This window comes from Hippoglossus hippoglossus, chromosome 15, assembly GCF_009819705.1.
Source record: "Hippoglossus hippoglossus isolate fHipHip1 chromosome 15, fHipHip1.pri, whole genome shotgun sequence".
Taxonomy (NCBI): domain Eukaryota; kingdom Metazoa; phylum Chordata; class Actinopteri; order Pleuronectiformes; family Pleuronectidae; genus Hippoglossus; species Hippoglossus hippoglossus.
Genome location: NC_047165.1, coordinates 23036899 through 23042898, shown reverse-complemented (window position 1 = coordinate 23042898; position 6000 = coordinate 23036899).

The window sequence follows — 6000 nt, the reverse complement described above, 5'->3', positions numbered from 1 at the left end:
CAAGTGAAATTAAGTTTCTATGGTTTTATACGCGGTGGTTTGCATGCAGGTGTGTTTTGTTGTTTGATTTATAGGTTATAGGTTTTTGACTGCACTACCTGCAGTAAAGCATCTCATTTCTTATAACAACATAAACCTGACAAATTTTCTTTTGTGCCTAAAAGTACCAAAATATGTTTTGTGTGGCTCAACCAAAAAAAGGTTGATTTAAAATCAAATCAAATGTACTTTTATTGTCCCATAGGGAAAAAATTTTTGCGCCAAAGTGCTGCAGAGCAGCTGCAGAACAGTACATATTACGACATATCAAGCAAGACCCAGAATAAAAATGCAGAATAAAAGTGAGTTGAATATTGCACCTGCCCTAAAACACTTAAAATGAAAAATATCAAAAGGATATAGACAGATAAGAAACAGAAACTTGCATTAAAACTTAAAAACTGAAGTGTGAAATGTGCTAGACAATTGCGAGGGTTATTAGATGCATGACCGAATCAATGCGTCTCCTTGTTCAGTAGTATGATGGACGTTGGTATGAACGAGAGCTTGAGGGGGTTGGTCTTACACCAAAAGGCTCTATAAGGTCTGCCTGATGGTAACAGGTCGAATTCGGGGAAAAGAATGTGTGACGGGTCATTAAGGATCCTGTGTGCTAGTCTGACCACAGAACCTTCGTAGACGGTCTGAAGGGAAGGATTCCCATCACCTTCATAGCCGTTTTTTACTATGCTCTCAATTTTTGACCTTGGCTGGACTGTGAGAGTGCCATACCAAGCTGCCATTCCATATCTAATTATGCTTTCAAGCACAGCAGAATCAAATTTGGACGTGACGTCGGTGCTCACACCGAACAGTCTAAGTAGGAAGTGCAGCCTTTGAGCTAGTTTCCCACACAGAAAGTCTACATGGGCACTCCATTTAAGAGTACAGTCCAGCGGTATGCCCAGATATTTAAACGTTTTGGTGCCTAAATCCAACAAGAGGTGTCTTTTTTACCTAATCCTAACTAACTTGTTTTTGTGCCTTAACCTAACCAAGTTTTTTTTTTTATGTTATCCTCAAACGCACTCATTTTTGCAGGCATGAAGACATAGGTCAGTTGCCTCTTCTCATATGGGTCATCTGATGTTAGGAACAAACACTCTTGTGTATTGTGTAAACTGGATTTGACCGTTTATATTGGTAAAGTTTGAACTACTTTTACCTATTTTTTCTACTGCTGGGAAGTGTAATTTAAGTACATCATTTACAGGCAATGTAGTGCTTCTCTTCAGGGATGACTTTTGGGAGAGACACTGTTCTAAGGGAGGTGCAGAACTTCATGGTTACTACTCTGAGAAAGCCGTTTGACCATCAACCTGGAGAACCTAGCCAGAACTAGCTGTTTTCTTGTTGTCTGGGCTGCCCCTGCTGTAGTTCTGGAAGCAATAGTCAGAGTCCGTTTAGGGAGCATAATGCTGAGAAATAACCATCTGTCCTTTGCAAGGATAAGGACCTCTAATCCCCCCCAGAGAACTCAAGAGCTCTGTCACTCCTTGTGGAGGACATTGCCACCAGGCACTCTTTCAAAAAACCCTTTACCTTTGCTTTGGCTCTTACCGTTGTCAAGAGGCAGCATTCAGATTTGAAGGAGTGACCAAAGTTGGTTCTTGAAGAGAACTGGGTCATACAAAATAAAACAGATGTCCTGGAACAATTTTAAATCGATTGAGATTACAAGGAAGGGGAAGGGACCATCCCAGGAGATCAGGGCAGCTGCCTTTACTGTTGATGTATGAGGAGATGAAGCAGTGGAATCTGTGTTTCACTTGTACCCTTGTGTCCTAGGCACTGCAACTATGTGATGACCTGGATAGAGTCCATTTTATTCCAGCGGACTCGGGATGGAAGTGGCACAGCTGCCGATGGTACTCATCTTTCTGAGAAGTATAGGGATGATTATGACACTACATATCATATAAACATCTCCAAACGCTCATAATGGAAGAGCCAGCTGTCTAAGTTAAGGATGCAGGCCCTTCGAATGCAGTCTGGCTTCATGTTGCGAAAGTCTATGCCACCAGTATTACAGCTGGTGGCAGCTACACAATAATATTCCATACAACATTGTACCACAGACACAGAAACCAACCCCCCCCTTGTTCTAGGTAGAGGTACTTGACATCAGTAAATTAAAAACACCCATATTAAGCAAGCAGCCAAAAACAAGGAAAGGGGCAAAAAGTATCCAAAAAGTCTCCATGACTTCTGGAAACAACCACGTCTTTCTTTGCGTTCCCTTTACATCAGTGATTCAGACAAAGGAGTTCTTGGACTTCTAATGGCAAACTGCCACCTGATTCCTTTTGATAACAACTTTTATATTTGCCCAGCTAAAGAAGCCTTAGCAGTAAAAGGATAACAGTAGGAGGTGCTTAGGGGTAACAGACACATTATGATCAAGCCAGTCGACAAGGGTAGTGGAGTTGAGGAACATAGATGTGATGGCCAGAGAACAATATGGGAGAGGTACAGGCAGTTGAATCACAAATATTGGTATGCAAAGTATGAATGAAATGAAAAGAAATAAATAATACATTCAGGCACAGTAGAGCAAGCTCGTTTTACAAATTGATAAAGACCCAGCACAAACACCCTACTGGCAGACTAATTGTGTCTGACTGCGACAGTGAAACCTACTATGAGAGTTCAGACTTCTATTTCAATCCTCGACTGAACACCTCAGCAGCTACTTGATGCCTGCGATTTGATTCTTCAGGAAGCTGTACAGTTCCTCAGGTATTTGAGGGCCAGTTGCTCTTTGGGCTACTGTATCTGCATTGCCCTTTAAAGCCCCTCTCACTACATCAGGAGCTCGTTTCCAATGTGATTTCTCACTGAAATTGCAAGTGACCCTTTGGAAGCAACAAAGAAATGGCACTGTGCGGACAAGAAAAACAGTTCTTCTTGTACCTGTATTGGGCCAGTTGTCCATCACTACTGATATGTAGAGTGGTGGGTGTAACATCTGCCTATAGCATCCTACAATGCAGGCTCCATGTGTGCCCATAAAGCACATTCATCATGGGGTGCAGAAGCAGAGAGAGCGACATAAGAGATGGATGATGAAGCCGTATGCAACTCACTTGTGTGGATTGTCACTTACGGCTACTACCAAAGTGGAACGCCTGACTTTTACATCTGAGCTTACAGTCATTGTTCTCAGGGAAATCTAATTCTCAGTGAAATCTCAGTGTTTCTTTAAGTTCTCTGAGTGTTTTGACTTGACTCTCTATCTCTCTCTTGCACTGACATGCACACACACTGACACCAACTCAGCAACTCAACATTGATCACAAGATAATGATCGATACTTTTTTAAATGAGTGAATTCTTTCTTTAATGCTGTGCATACTTATTCATTCCTCCCATCCTGACTGCCCTCGCTCTCTTCCTCTCTCTGTCGCGCTGACACGCAGACACACAGTGTCATCGGACACACGTAAACTCAGACTGAGACATAATTTGGTCTTAATGAACACAAATGTCTTGTTTATTTGCACACAGAGTGGTGAAGTGAGATCCGATCACAAGTGGTCACAGCTCCTAACTAATAGCATTCTCCATTACTGGTGTGCGCTCTGCACATGCGTGTGTTGCGCGAGCACACACAAATGTGTGCAAATATATTGTCAATCAGCAGTTGTCTTTTCTGGCTATGAGAGACATACTTCCTTTACTGCTTATTTCATGGTCACACACACACACACATGCTCCCTCTCTCGGTCTCATGACTGCATACTTGCTCATGTTTTACGCACACAACCTACTCACTGAGTTATTCCTTAAAAGAGTCTGCTACTTTTAAAACATTTTAGTTGAGGCCTGGTGGGGGGTCAACTTAAGCCCAGCTGGTTGCCAGTTTTACAATACACTGGCAGAAACCCTGTATGGGTGTGTGTGTGAAACCTGAAACACAATCTCCTAACTAAAGCTTTCTAATAAATATAAATCAGTAAAAATGATGAATAGTTGTGAAACAGAGTCGAAGTGTTGGCCAAATTGGAAACAACTTAGTAAAATAAAAGTACCGTTAATTCATACTTTTTTTCATACATCGGTCATGCTCTACATAAAATTATTTTTGGGTCAGAGAGAGGGCGAGGGAGTTTGGAGTTTTGGGTTTGGGTTCAAGCATAGACTGTATTATTGTTTTTGGAGGTAGACTCCAGGTCTGAAAAGTGAAGGAAGGAAGATGGGGAAGTAGCTTAAAGTGCAATACCACTTAGTGCCATCAGGGTTTGGTGCCAAAGACTGTGGCTCTAATTGACCTCCATTCATAAAATGTCAACTTCTCTCTTGAAATACTAAGTCAATGATTTTTTTTCCATTAGTCGTTATGGTGTCTGGTGGTCCAACTGACAATTTTTGATGATTCATTAAATATTATGGCTCTAAGAGTGGTATGTTTGGGGGCATGTCTAATTTGTTTGACATTTTCGGTCTGGAGTGATTGACAGCCAGAGATTTGGACAAGGCGATCTAGATGGTCATTCACTGGAGAGGAACTCAAACTGTTTGTCCATCGTCTGGACTCTGCTATTTAACAATTACGTTACGTTTTATTTAGTTTTTAGTTCACAGTAATCATGGCTTGTTTTTTGAGAATAACAGTCCCTTGTGAGATCCTTGTTTGTTTTCTCAATGTTTCACAGTTTTAATGTTCACATGTATGAACCCCAAATGTTGGTGTGTTTTCCTATGTTTTTTTGAAGGGAAGACACTTAGCATGTCGTGGTTTGATTCATCAATCTAACGATGTTTTTACATCAAAAGATTCAGGATTTAATACTTTATTGCCACACAACACAGTTGTTTGGAATTTGCCTCAGTGTGCCGACGACGAGACAACAATCACAGCATAACACATAACAAGAAAAGAAACAAAAAACACACCACCCTCCCCATAACAACATAAAAACATTGAGCACTTTGGTGTCATAATTTGATAACCTGCACAAAGCATTCTGCCAACTTCATACTAATTAATCATTCAGAGAAAAGAATGTAGTTGGCTGACGTAGATGGGCGCAGGACCATCCACAATGACTTGTTCCTTCTATTTGTGGAGACCTGCTGCATCAATGATGTGGGCCAGGTACACCACTGACTCCTGGAAAAATAGACATTCATCTGGTTTAACATGCAGGCCGTACTCCTCCAGACTTCCCAGGACTGCATCAAGCGTAATTAGGTGGTCCTCATCCAAAAGGCTATGGACCAGGTCCATAGCCTTTTGGACGAGCTCAGGTGCAGAGGCACATGTCAAAGGGAGCTTTGGTACAGTCCCCTCAAAGAAACAGCAGCCCCAGTGTCCAGTTCCATAATTTTTCCATTCACCCTCGGCAACACAGAAATGTGTGCATATTTGCCTTTTTGAGACAACATGTTCAGTCCCAGCTCATTATCTGTGTCTGATTTTGTTTCAGCACTTTCATCGTCACTTGTCTCCACGCTATGCACGCTACTATTTTTCTCTCTCCCACCATGCTTGAACATGCCTTTCATCTTGTGACGTCCCTCCCCGGTGTGGCCTTTCTTTCCACATTTATGGCACTCATGATCACTGTATGAGCCGTCCTCGTCAGTGTGGCTCATCCTCCCACAGTGCCGGCATTTATCGTGGGGTCTGGTAGAAAGAACAGCGTTTAATTTGAGAGAGACGCTCAGCTGCTTCGCATCGCGTGGCCACTGTTTTCGCCGAAACAGAGGCAGACACCCTCTGTACGTTTAAGAGTAGGCTTAAAACCTTCATTTATAATAAAGCTTATAGTTAGAGCTGGTCCAGGTTTGTCTTGGACCTTCTCTTAGTTCTGTTGCTATAGGTCTAGAATGTCGGGGGACACATGACACATGGAGCTTCTCTTTCCTCTTCTCCATCCTTATCACATCAAAGAAATTATTGTCTCATCAAGACATGTTACTGACTTGACTTCATCCCCGGAGTCCCTATGCCTTATC